The following is a 14642-nucleotide window of genomic DNA, read 5'->3' on the forward strand; positions in this document are numbered from 1 at the left end:
GGGACTCAAGAGACTTAAGTCCTATCTAGTTTTGTTTTCATGAAAAATATAAAAAATAAATCACATGGTTGATAAAGCAACCCATTGTAAGATGAGCTCTTTTTTTTTTTCCCCCTCATCTGTAATTTATAACTGCCTCTGGGATCATGCCAAAGGAAAAATCCCCAATATTTTGCATGGTGGGAATTACCACAGCGGGTGCATTAAACAACTAGCCTCCAGTAGCGTCTGTTTTGAAGGGCACCATTATTTTGGAGGCTTGAAGGCTGGAACCGTTGTTCTGAGAGCAGTCTCTGTGTTTTAGTCACCCCAGGCTCCCAGATGCAGGCTCGGGACAGATGAATCCCATGCAGACTCGCCTCTGAGGAATCCCATCAGAGGACCTTAGCAAACAGGTACAATTTGGCTGGCGGGTGCTAATGGAGCACAAGACTCTCAGTCTGTGAGCTTGGTTCTTCCCCCAGGCGAAAAGGATTTCTCTGCTTTTATTCCCCTTCCCAGGGACTCAGAAACAGATCTGTTTGAAAAGACTGCATAAACCAGCCAAGGAGAACTGATGCAACACTGTTACAATCACAGTGCAGGATGGTATTCTCTCTCTTTCTCTCTCTTTTTTTACGCTACCTTATTGAGGGATGACTGACATGTAGAAAGTTGGACATATTTAATATATACAACTTGATGAGTTTGGGGCCACGTACTCGTATACACCCATGACATCATTACCACCATCAAAGCCACAGACATATCTTTACTTCCCAACGCTATTCCTGCCATTATTACAATTATTGTTATTATTATTATTATCTGATGGTAAGAACACTTAACATAAGATCCACTCTCTTAACATATTTTAAGTATACAATACTGCATTGCTAATTTATGCAAGATAAGTTCTGGAGATCTACTGTACAGCCTAATGTTTATAGCTAGTTACTATACTATATTGAATGGTATTCTCAAAAGGCCTCCCTTGTTCCTGGTTTCCTGAGTGACTGAGGCCCCTCCCATAGGACATGAGACGGGTTCACAGGCAGTGGGGTGGTGTCCGTGCCATTTGGAAACTGCAGGTGGAAGGAGTTAGAAAGGTGGGAAATTAAAGACAGTGAGTAACCAACATCTTTTCTAGGGGAATGTATGATGTGACAATAAACTTGGACAGAAATCTCAGTGCAGATCACCACAGCAAGCAAATAGGAAGGTAAAGTCAATTTTCACTTGGATGATTATGACGGCCGCAGTAGCACTCTGAGATTGGCTTCAGGTGTTAAAAAGGCAGGGGGTTGGAGGTGCAAGGGAAGGGGCTGATCAGATTTGCTACAGATAAAAATGTATTCACTTGTATAATATAATAGTTCAGTATATAGCGCTGTCTATCCAGCCTATGATCTCCCTGGGGCTTTTAGTATCATTTCTCCCCCACTTACTTCAGAGATGAATAAACCAAGACCTGGAGAGGATCGGGAACTTATCCAAGTTAAAAGCAACTGGAAATTGTTAGAACTCAGACAGAAACCCAGAGCTCTGGAAGCCAAACTCTTGGTTTATTCTCCCCTTCCACCTACGTCTGCTGCCAACGCTGCAGCCACACTGCCACCGTTGCCACCTCCACAGCTGCTCCAAGAGGCTCCCTAGTAATAATAATAATCCCGAGTAATGATGATAACTTTCATCATTTACTGCGTGCCTTTTGTGCACCAGGCTCTGCTCAATACTCACACAAGGTATCCCATTTAATCTGTAAAACAGTGTAGAAAGTAGGTACGATCTCGTTATCTCCGTGTTTGAAATGCAAACTGAATGAGGGGGTTAAGAACTGGCCCAAGGTCACAGAGCCAAGATCCAACCCTGGTCTGTTTGATTTCAGGGCCCAGAAATGTAAATCTTACATGTCCACAGTGAAGAGACCCTGCAGCCTTCCTCCTGACCCACACAAGTCTAAGGATTTCCAACACACCATGCAAGGTTGCCACCGCCTCTTCAGAATTTCCCCTTGGGCTTCCCATCCCCCAAAGTTTTAACTTCGGGGAACCGAGAAGAAAATTAAGAAGCAGGCATAGATGTATAGACACCTGAGGTTTCCAGAGTCTCCCCACCAAAGATCTTTTTCTTTATTCTCTCCATTGTGTAGAAAATATTTCTCTCTCTCTTTTTTTTTTTCACCCTGTTGCTATATACCTGTCTGAGGGATCCATGGGCTTAATAAAACAGCCCCAAAACAACATAAAAAACATAGCCAGGCTAAAGCGGATTTGTAGGAAACAGAGCAGCGCTGGCTCTGAGGGATTCCTGGAGCTGTTTTTCTTCTTGGGAACTTGAGCGCTTCCTCCTCTGTGAGCCTGTGACCCTGTGGCCAGCCCAATCAATTATTTTATTTCAGTGTTTCCCGAGTAGGTTCAGATGTTTTCAGGGCTCTGACATCTTAATGAATCTAATTTCACGGCTTTCCCATATACGACTGGCTTCCGGGAGGTAAAGAGGCTGCTACCTAAGTTCTAAGGCAGATGAGTTACAAGAGGATGACCAGGGAGGGGTACAAACCCCACACCTGTTGGTCCACTGAGCTGGAGTCTTAGGATGACTCTAGTTTCCCTGTGTGGCCTCGATATTTGGAGCCTGGGTTTTTACTCAGGTAGCGTGAGCGTGGGTTTAAGGCAAGTGAGCCAAGGGGCAAGCAGACGAGCAGAGTGGTCCAGAATTTCAAGGTCCTGGGTTCTAATCCTTGCCCTGCACCTCATTTGTTTCATTCAGAAAACATCTACGGAGTGCTCGCCCCTCGCCAGTCACTGTGCTGCTGACTATGTGAACTCCTCACCTGCCTTTGTCTTCTCTGCAACAGAAAATGATCCAGCTGGAAAATCATCCATTTCCTCCCAACTCTTACATTGCTGGCTGTGTAATGGGAAGCTCATGAAGGGGTAACCTTGGTATGGAGTCTCTTCTTTAGATGGGGGGAGGGGTCTGTATTTGGTGTTGTGAGAAGCTGTGGAGGACAGTTATGGGAAGAGTACTACAGAGATAAAGAGACAGATATCAGCCTCACGTTCCTACCCAACCACTCATTTCCCATACTTCATTTTCCCATGGTCCTCCACCATTGACACAATGAGTCTACCCTAGAGAAGGCAGCAGAGTAAAAACCATTAAGACATAACATCTGATAATGCAGTCAGAGTGGCTTAAGGGTATGCTCCTTCACTTAACCAGGATACCCTCTGGCAGTGTGGATAGAGGGTGAGCTTAGGGCATTGAATTGTCCTTTGTGATGACTTGTGATCTCCATTTTCTCTGCTAATAACTGAGCTCAGGGCTTGTCAGCTCATTCCTCTGATGCATTAATGTAACACTGAAAACATTTAGCTGGGCTTTCTGCCTCCCTTCCTTTACTGTCCCCGCGCCTGCTAATCTACACTGCTTTTATCTTTCAATTTTACACGGACAACTAAAGCCCTTCACTGGCTCTGTTTCTTCCCACACCTGGACTATCTTTTCCTCTTTGTGTCCTCACTGTACACTTTCTATTTAAAGCTTAAGGGTCATTCCCACCTCCCCTCTTCTTTCTACCAAATGTCATCCTACCTATTCCTCAAAGCCACATGTTTGCTTCATGAGGATTACTCAGAACATTTCAAAACCGGCCCATCTTACTTTTCTCTACATACCAGTTGGAACAAACAAGTATTACTTTACCGATTAAAGGCAAGCACATGTTTTAGAACTGGCAATATGTGCACGAACAAGCAAAGTTTGCGGCCTTCTTTCAGTGTAATATACTAGTAAATTTCAAATATCCTGTACTTTGACCTCAATATTCATATCGTGTGTGTATAACTTATTTTTTTAATAAAACAATATAGTTCATGGTTGACTCTGTGATGTTTTCTATTGTATTCTGTGGGTGTAAAAATGATGATTGCCAATCCACAAAATTGTTTTTATAACTCACTAATAGGTCAAGACAGAAGTGTGGGAGCATTGATTTAGAGGAGACAGACATGTAACCCCTTGTTACTCAAAGTGTGCTCTGTGGACCAGTAGAACCAACATCACGGGCGAGCTCATTAGAGATGCAGAACCTTAGTCTCTACCCCATCTCTGCTAAATCAGAAGGTACAATTCATAGGCTGATTAAGAGATGGAAAGCACTGATATAAAGCCACCATATGGAAACATAAGAAGTGTTAAATGGATGTAGACTTGAGGGATGGGAGAAGAAGAGGCAAGGCTACAAGGCTAACTTTTATTGAGTCAGGCAGTGGACTGGGTTCTTTCATGTCATTTGTTACCTCCATCTCTTAAAACAACCCTACAAGTAAATAAGTTAGATATTGTTATTCTCATTTTCTGAGAGAATACTAAAGCTGAGAAATGTTGTGAACCTTGACGCATACATATATATATATATATATATATGATGGTCAATACATATCATTATTCATTTGCCCAAACCCAAGAATTACACAACACAAAGAGTAAACTCTAATATAAACTATGGAATCTAGTTAATAATTATGTATCAGTGTTGGTTTATCAATTCTAACAAATGGATCACACTAATGCAAGAAGTTAATAATAGGAGAAATTGTATAGGGGGCAGAGAAGGGAACACTCTGTACTTTCCACCTAATTTTTCTATTCAGACTAAAAAATGCTCTAAAAAATATTGTGTATTAAAAAAAAAAATCAGAAGCAAAGCAAAATTTGAACCCTGTCTGATCTGGAAAACTGCTTCAGGAGGATACCAAAAGGATAACTGAGACTTAGGGAGATGGAAATAAGGATCCCCCCACTCCCCGCCAGGTGGGAAATGATGAAGAAGGTGAGTGGTTTTATGTTACTCTTATTAGACTTTCTGCCTCATGGAAAACAAATTCCCTCTAAAATAATAACAGTGACGTAATCAGTGATTGAAGACCCATGGCATAAAACCCAAAGATAAATCAAGAAGCCAGTGCACACAAGCCCGTCCAGAAAATAGAAGAGGCAACACGTTCCAATTCATTTAATGAGGACAGCATTACTCTGATTCCACGATCAAAGACATTACAAGACCAAAGAAAAAGAAAGTCCAAAAAAGACGTCTTACAATTCAGGTGAACATGACCATTCCTCTTTTTCCCTACAAATGCTCAGCCACAGATCAGAAAGACTCTCTATTTGTGTGAATTTCTAACAAAATAAATGCAATTACCAACAAAGATGCCAGGAGAAACAGCAACAAAGACAGCACCGATAAAAAGTGTTCGACTTCAATTTATGAGAGCAATAGAATACGTGAATATTGTACCTTTGGCCTATTGTACCCCAGGCCAAAGACCAACACCACGAAAACACAGGGCTCCCTGCTGGAAAGTTATAAAGGACTCTCCCGTAACACTCTCGCCAGTTGAAGACTGTGTTTGCAGGAGGGTCAAGACACCTCTGTGGTGTAGCTCAGTGAACCCAATCAAATCACTCTAGCGCATGTTTATTCTTGGAATTGGGGGCATTGTGCACAGGAATCTTATTCTAATGCCAACTGTTCCTAAAGAAATTAAAGGGAAGTTAGAAGCAACCATCATTGTATGAAACTCCAAAGGGTTACCTGAAAGAAATTATGAAGTCAGCCATTGTTTTCCACTCTACTTCAAAGAGAACGTTGCTGCTAAGTTTTGGTTTATGGCTTAGGTGGTAGCCCATTCAAACTCTAAGCTTAAAGAGCTCACAGACTTTTGGCTTTAACTCAGGTCTCTGAGAACCGCCCTCCACCCCCACCCCCAGAATTCTGATTTAACCAGGGTCATTTCTAGCACTGCTCCCCCAAAACAAGGCTTCTGGTTTTTCTAAAAGTATACTGCCCACCCTCTTGACTTTACTCTGTTTTATTTTTCATTTAGCATATTAATTGCCAAATAAATGTTAGACAATGTGCTTAGCCCTGCCCATCTGCCATCATTATGGAATGTCTTCCCCATCTCCCTTCACTCGTGTCGTTGACACAAGATCCCCTTTGTCCCAGGTCCTACGGCAGAACCTGAAATTCTCCACTCAGGAAAGTAGATTACAGTCAACTCTGCGCTGTGTCTGCTGACACTGTGGACTCCTGTCACAAAGCACCCCATCCCTAAGGCCCATGGAGACCCAGTCTAGCTTATCAGTGAGTGTTCACAAGTTATCTCCTAAGGCCTGGAGTTTCCTAGAGCCCCTCTTGATTTTGATCCCAGAGCTCATAATAACAGTGCAGCTCTGGGTGAATATGCTGAGTTTGATTGTCATCTAGCATCTCTCCTGACCCATGTGGTTCGGAGATAAATGTCTAAGACTTTCAGAGACTCTCCCACCTCCCAGCGCGCTCCAGCACAATGCAAAGGACTAACAGCCAGCCAACAGGGCCCACTTCTAGTGTTGATCATTCTCAGGGCACATCCTGTTCTCTCCTCCTGGAGCCCAGGGTCTGCTGTGTCTGCACACAGCAGCAGACAGCCCCGTATTGCCCCTAACAGCGATGGCATAATGGTGCCCTCTAGTGACAACTGAGTGACTGTGACCCAGAGGCTGTGAGGTGAACTCAAGAGTCTGGTGAGCCTCTCTTTTCTCCACTGAAAGGGAAATGATGTAAATGATCTCAGGCCTGAGGCCCATAAGCCTGGTCAATGATATGGGCCCTCTTAACAAGACGATTGTTGGTGTGTTTCAGAGTTCATTAGGTCTGTTTTTCCTCTGGAAAGACCCCTCCTGCTCTTTTTATTTTGTTTAATCTTTATTGAGATAAAATTTACATACCATACAAATTCACCCATTTCAGGTGATCCAGCCAGTGTTTTTCAATTTATGTACAGAATTTGCAATAATCACTGCAATCTAATTTTAGTACAGTCCTACCACCCCCCCAAAAGAAATGTGCTCATATGCAGTACCTCCCCACTCCCATCCCCAGCCATTTGCAACCACTAATCTATTCTCTGTCTCCATAGTTTTGTCTGTTCTAGACATTACATATAAATGGAATCATGCACGGTGTGGTCTTTTCTGTCTGACTTCTTTCGCTGAGCATAATGTTTTTGAGGTTCATACATGTTGTCGTATGAATTGGTACTTCATCTCTTTTTGCGGCCAAATAGTGTCCCAGTGCTGGGATATGCTACATTTTGTTTCTCTTTCCCACCTCTGATACTCTTTTGGAATAAAACTATTTTTGAGCTGAGACTTCAACACAATCACTACCCATGATTCTTAAGTCTATCTTGTTCTAAATCTGGACTTTTAGGACGTTGAAAATATGAATGCCGTCCTTACGTGGGACGGTAATAAGGGTCTGAGATCTTTCCAGATTCGCTTTTGCCAGAAGGTTATGATTTCTTTTGGCCTCTGCAATATTTCTCTTACCTTATACTATTTACAGTACTGAAGAGTCAGCACCTCACAAGACCTGTGAGGTTCAATAGTTGTGAATTACTTTGAAAAAAACCTGGCACCATTTCTAGACCGGGTATTTCACGTGTCCTTGGCCTGGTTGATTCTTGATCATCTTCTGAGCGTCACTCCCAGGCCAATGCTGACAAATGCATATATGAGATCTCTGATGTAGAGTTTCTGGGCCATACCCTGTTCATTTGAGAAGCCCCCATCTGGACAAGATGACATAATGTACAGAAACACTCACCAAGTTAATCTAGGATTCTCCACAATTTCTAACATATACCGCAATCTCTCCTATTCATTTTTATATCCTATCCCCCCCAAAAGTCCTAAAACCTGACATGACTAACCCTTTCTATCACCCCTGGAAGCTCATAGAGCATTAAAATGTCTAAGGATTTAGTTCTATCTCCAGCCTTATACTGGCATATTCTGATAAAACCCTACTTTGGAAATTTAAGACAAGCCTCTCATTCAGCTTTTTAAATTTTTTAATTAATGTTAATATACAACATTATATTACTTTCAGGTATACAACATAGCAATTAGACATTTATATAACTTACTAAGTGATCACCCCGATAAATCTAGTACCCATCTGACACTATACATCGTTGTGACAATATTATCGACTATGTTCCTCATGCTGTACTTGACATCCCTATGACTGTTTTTGTAACTACCAATTTGTTTTAACTTTTTATTTATTTTAAGTGTGTTTTTCCAGGACCCATCAGACCCAAGTCAAGTAGTTGTTTCAATCTAGTTGTGGAGGGCGCAGCTCACAGTGGCCCAGGTGGGGATGGAACCAGCAACCTTGTTGTAAGAGCACTGCACTCTAACCAGCTGAGCTAACTGGCCACTTCTGTAACTATCAATTTGTACGTCTTAATCCCTTTCCCTCTTTCACCCATCCTCCCACCTGGCAACCATTAAAATATTCTATATATGAGTTTGTTTCTGTTTTGTTTGTTTGTGTGTTTTTTTAATTCTACATATTAGTGAAATCACATGGCATTTATATTTCTATGTCAGACTTATTTCACTTAGTATAATATCCTCTAAGCCCATCCATGTTGTTGCAGATGGCAAGATTTCATTCTTTTTTACAGCAGAGTAATATTCCATTATATATATGCCACTTCTTCTTTATCCAGTCATCTACAGATGGACACTTAGGCTGCTTCTGTATCTTGGCTATTATAAATAATGCTGCACTGAACATAGGGGTGCATGTGTCTTTTCATATTATTGTTTTGGATTTCTTCGGATAAATACCCAAAAGTGAAATTACTGGGTCCTTCTTTGTCTCTTGTTGTAGCCTTTGTTTTAAAGTCTATTTTGTCTGGTATAAATATCACTACCCCACCTTCTTTTTCTTTTTTTTTTTCATTTCCATTTTCATGAAATATCTTTTACCATCCCTTTACTTTGTCTGTGTGCATCTTTCAATCTGAAGTGCATCTCTTGTAGGCAGCATATATAAGGGTCTTGTTTTCTTATCCATTCAGCTACCCTGTCTCTTGATTGGAGCATTTAATCCATTTACATTGAAGATAATTATTGACAGAGATGTAGTTATCGCCATTATAGTTTTTATCTTTTTCTTCTTCTTCTTAAAGAAGTACCTCTAAGATTCCTTGTAATACTGGTTTGGTGGTGATGAACTCCTTTAACTTTTTCTTGTCTAGGAAGATATTCATCTGTCCTTTGATTCTAAATGATAGCTGTGCTGGGTAGAGTGATCTTGGTTGTAGGTCCTTACTTTTCATCACTTTCAATATTCTGTGCCAATCCTTTCTGGCCTGCAAAGTTTCTGTTGAGAAATCAGCTTACAGTCATATGGGAGCTCCCTTGTAGGTAACTAACTACTTTTCTCTTGCTGCTTTTAAGATTCTCTTTTTGTCTTTAGCCTTTGGCATTTTAATTATGATGTGTCTTGGTGTGGGCGTCTTTGGGTTCATCTTGTTTGGGACTCTGTGCTTCCTGTTCTTGTATGTCTATTTCCTTCACCAGGTTAGGGAAGTTTTCATAATTATTTCTTCAAATAGGTTTTCAATTCCTTGCTTTCTCTCTTCTCGTCTGGTACCCCTATGATGTGAATGTTGGTACACTTGATGTTGTCCCAGAGGCCCCTTAAACTATCCTTATCTATCTATCTATCTGTCTGTCTGTCTGTCTGTCTGTCTGTCTGTCTGTCTGTCTACCTACCTACCTACCTACCTACCTACCTACCTACCTATCTATCTATCTATCTATCTATCTATCTATCTATCTATCTATCTATCTACCTATCTATTGATGTTCTGATTGGGTGTTTTCTGTTACCTTATCTTCCAAGTTGCTGATTTGATCCTCTGCTTCATCTAATCTACTATTGATTCCCTCTCATGTATTCTTCATTTCTGCCTGATTTTTTTTTATGGTTCCTATCTCCATTTTTATGTTTCCCATCACTTTGTTGAAATTCTCCCTGATATCACTGAGCATCCTTATAACTGGTGATTTAAACTCCGCATCTGGTAGATTGCTTGTCTCCATTTTGTTTAGTTCTTTTTCTGGAGCTTTGTTCTATTCTTTAATTTGGGACATGTTTCTTTGTCTCCTCATTTTTGCTGCCTCCCTGTGTTTGTTTCTATGTATTAGGTAGAGCTACTATGTCTCCCAGTCTTGGTAGATTGGCCTTATGTAGAAGGTGTCCTGTGGGACCCAGTGGCACAGTCTCCCTGGTCACCTGAGCTAGACACTCCAGGTGCATCTGTTGCATGTGTTGTATGTGCCCTCCCAGTATAGTTGAGCCTTGATTGCTGTTGGCACATCAGTAGGAGAAATTGACCCTCAGACTGACTGGTTGTAAGGCCTGGCCATGACTATAGTGGAAGAGCTATTGTTCAGGGCCTAACCATTCAGAGCAGGTCTCGCTTTAGCAGGGCTCTGTGGTGCCTGCCAAGTCTGCCCTTGGATGTGTCGTTTGTGAAGGTGGTTGGGTGGTGCTCTGGTGTGTTATGAAGCTGGCGACCAGGGGTGTTGGTTCTGGGTCCTCTTGGGAGGGGTTCTGGTACAGACCAAGGTCAGTCGCTGTCTATGCCCTGCTTGGGACACCTGGTATGAGGTGCAGATTATTACCACTTGTGCTGGTCTTGGAGATACCTGGGAGAAGTTAAGCTGTGCACTGAGCCTGGCTACTGCTAGTACCAGGCTTGGGGCTGCTTAGAAAGAAGTACAGGGCACACTGAGGACAGATATTGCTTGTCTGAGGTTTGCGAACTTTAAGAGGTTTTAGGAAAGTCTGCAGCATGAGCCAAGACAAGCAGTTTGTATGAAAAAGCCACTGGAAGCAGCTTGGGTGGGCCCACAAGTTGGGTAGGTCAGGGTCTCAGGGAATCACAAGAATAGGGCAAATGTGTTAGTGAGGTTATGATGGAGACTCAGATATGGCGCCACCCGGTGTGTATAGGTTGAGTAGGGGGAGGGTTCAACAAAGGGTCAATGGCCTCTGCCAGTACCTTTGTCTGGGAGAAAGCTGCCCCTCGAGCCCTTGCTCTGAAGCCAGACAATTCAGTTCCTTCCTGTACAGCCCTGGTGCTTTTTAAGCTGCTGCCCCAGTGCTGGAGCTCAGAGCGAGTGAGTCCACTGGTGAGTAAGTCCATTCACAGGCCCTTTAAGAGAAATGCCTGGGATTACAGCAGCCCTCTGTCTCACTCAGTCACAAACTCTGCTGGTTTTCACAGCCAGAAATTGTGGGGACTTCTCCTCCAGGCAACTGAACCCTGGGCTGGGGAGCCTGGTGTGGGGCTGGGACCCCTTGCTCCTTAGGGGGAACTACTGCAGCTGAGAGATCCCTCTCAATTTTTAACCCCCACATGTTGTTGTGGGACCAGCCTGTTCCGCATCTCTGCCCCTCCTACCAGTCTCGACATGTCTCCTTCTGTATATCCTTAGTTATAGGACTCCTGTTCATCGAGATTTCAGGCAATTCTTAATGATGGTTGTTCTGTAGGTTAGTTGTAATTTTGAGGTGGTCATAGGGAGAGACCAGCAGGGCTTTTACCTACCCCCCACCCCATCTTAACTGGAAGCTCTCTACCTCATTCAGCTTTATAAGCTTTTGTTTCAAAGCAAGACACCAATTTCCTTGAGACAGAATATTCACCTTTGTTCTTATTAGTTCCCCAATATTGACTGCTTGACCAGTGACCCTGAAACTGTCTGGTCATGGTGAAAAGAAATATAATAGAGATGAACACTCAGACATAATTCTACCAGTAATGCTTATACTAAAGGTTTTAAAGTTTTTTATAAGGTAACATATGACTATAATATGTAAGAAAACATTTATCAAAAGTTGAAGAACTAGATAATGGTTGCTTCCTACTATTGATACCACTTCAGTTTGGACGTGAAGCCAAAACATCAAACACCTGTACTTGTGTTATGGAATACTGAGATTCTCTAGTTAAAAATGAGTAAAAAGGACTTTAGGAAACAATGTATAAGTTATTCATGCTTCAGTTTATCTATTTTCTAAGGACTGTGCTAACACAGAAAACTGTCCTTCCAAAACAAGGTCAAAGACTGCACCAGCATTCATCAGGGAACCAGCTAAGGCTCGGTTCTGGCCGTGTAATGTGATATAGGTGATGCATCTAAAAGTATGCTCAGTAGCCTTAACTGAGACGTGAGGAGGAAAATGTCTGTCTCTGTCGTTTTTGCTAAAACTGATAAGAAGCAAGATTGATGAGGACAGTGTTAGGATGGCAAGAGACAGGGATTTCAGACACCAGGTTTTACTCTCAAGTCAAACAAGAGTGGGATAGATGACATTGCTTAGACCCCCATTGTATCTCAATGAACAGCTGGAGTACTATAACAGAAAACTGCAGGGTAGCCCAGGTGGTATGGATTTTTCTTTGGAGGGCAATAGCTATGACTAAAAATCTAATAGCAATCAAAAGTGAGTCCCAAGGGGCAAATTCCCTTCCTTCAATGTTGCTGAACAATAGCAACAGCACTTTGGATGCTTGAGAGCTGATGAATGACCAAGGTTGCCACAGTGGTATATAACTCTTCAAAGCCATTTCTGACATCAGAAAAATTGAGACGCGTGGTAAGCAAGACTAAAAATGGCAAAGGCTCTAAAATAGACTCTAAAAAATAATGGGAGGCTGAGCAGCTGCAATAATAATATAATACTTAAAGAACATGAATCCTACTGTCATCATCCAGTTTTGCAAGGCTCCACAAAAATCCTAACCCTGCTTCTCTACCTTTGAAAGGTACACTCCTCTCCCTAAATCCCATCAAAAATAAAAAAAAAATAGGGTTGTAATGGAGGTCAGCCTACATTCATAAATGGCCTTGGGCATGTTATTTGAAACTCAATTTCTAATTAAATAACGAATAATGATAAATTTATAATAATAAAAACAATTATACACTAACAGGTTTTGAAAGTGACAATTGCTGGCATTATGTCATTTAATTCTCATTTTTTAAACTATAGTTCTAGGTATTATTATTAATACTATTTTACAAATGAGGAAATGGAGTTTCTAAATGGCTAAGTAACTTGCCTGTTATAAAATTAGTAAAGGAAGAATTGTAATTTGATCCTATGTGTTTTAACTTCATAATTGCTGTGTTTACTGGCAATTGTGTGTTTCCTGTGTTTTAAGTGAATTTTGCTTACAAAGTGTATTTGATATTCTGGCCTCATAGTAGATGTTCAGTAATAAATGTTTATGTGTTCCTTTTTGCCTGTTCAGTGAACCAAATCTTCCCCTTCTCACCTAAATCCCTATCAGAGTTCAAACTGCTTGGCAGATCTTTCTAAAGGAACACAAACCAATGTCTGCAAAACAAATCATCATTCGCATTCATTGGGAGCAATTTTTCACTAATTATGCTAAAGGATTAGCATTGTTTTATGGTAAAATAATTCTCAGACCACAGAATGACACCCTTCCTCTTTAACCCACACTGTATTAAGAAGGATGTTGGGAATTTTTTTCCCAGAGAAATGTCTTTGTTAGTGATAAATATCTGAACCCTAGAATCAAGAGCTAGGAGAAGGTGGGGGCAAAGTCTCTGGAGTTTGAAAGACTTTCATGACCGGTGGGAAATATACAGTCTATAGTTTCTCCAACCTTCAATAATATATTTGTTCTTAAAATTGGTAATAAATAAATAAATAAATAAATAAATAAATAAATAAAAGCAGATGTTTTTTAAAAGTTAAATTCTATTTCTCCATTGCCTTATATTTGAATTTCAAAGATGAGAGTCCAAAGTAAAAGTGGCCCCAAGACATAACAAAACTGTCTTTGAAGGTTCAGCAAATGCCACATTTAAAGGAAAATAGTATGCATGTCTTGATAAAATATGGATACGGCTCAATGTGTACTTCCATTAGGACAAGACAGGACTTAAAGGAGTGGAGTGCAATTGGAGACTAACAGCTACCACTGGGCAGACCCCCTGTAGACTTGTGACCATACATGGCTCTCCCAGGTGTGCAACTTGAATGGCTTACTTGTGGTCTAGCCCTAGGAAAACTGGCTCACACCAATCAAACCCACACGGGATTGATTGGTATTAGAAAACCACTTTAATAAATTACAAAGAGAAATCCTGAGTCTTGGGATTTCACTATCCTCAGCAGCAAATCAGTGCACCCCCTTCCCAGTGGAGAAACCTGCCTGAGAGGCCATCTGTACCACAGGCATTTGCTAGAGAACTCGATCATAAATTGATGGCAGCCAGCGTCTGCTGAAGGGTTATTTAAAACGGATGATATCAGAGAAAGAGAACCTAATGGACTATGTAAATAATCTATTCTTCTAGATTTTCCAAGTTGTTAAATCATCATAAAACAAAGTGCTGAACTAATATTAGCTCCATAACCCCCATCCTGGAAGATGTGCTCTGTTGTCTCCCAGATTCCCATTCAATGAATATTGTGATCAAAATATTCCTTGAGTCTAGTTATAGGAGGGTGTGGAGATGAGGAAGTAAAATGTTGTCTCTGCATTTGAAAATTGCACACAACTTGTGTAGTCACTTAGTCATTAGTCAGATTGTATAACAGATGTCATTAAGCTCCTTCTAGGTGCTAGGTACTATGCAAGATACTGAAATGATAAAATTGAATAAGACACAGTCTATGTCCTAGGGGAGTTCATTGTCTATGAGGAAGACACACCCTTAAAATAGCTAACATAACCAACATTGGAGGAATGCACAAA

At 41.2% G+C, this 14642-nt stretch overlaps 1 long non-coding RNA gene across 1 annotated transcript; it reads left to right on the top strand.

The window, feature by feature from the left end:
• Positions 1-237: 237 nt before the first annotated feature.
• LOC141568903 (uncharacterized) lies at positions 238-3801 on the top strand. The gene is made up of 5 exons (XR_012492199.1): positions 238-395; positions 502-588; positions 1130-1201; positions 1868-1965; positions 2752-3801. It is a non-coding gene; the product is annotated as an uncharacterized LOC141568903 (long non-coding RNA).
• Positions 3802-14642: the final 10841 nt, after the last annotated feature.

The sequence above is a fragment of the Rhinolophus sinicus genome, linkage group LG15 (genome assembly GCF_036562045.2).
Source record: "Rhinolophus sinicus isolate RSC01 linkage group LG15, ASM3656204v1, whole genome shotgun sequence".
NCBI classification, from domain to species: Eukaryota; Metazoa; Chordata; class Mammalia; order Chiroptera; family Rhinolophidae; genus Rhinolophus; species Rhinolophus sinicus.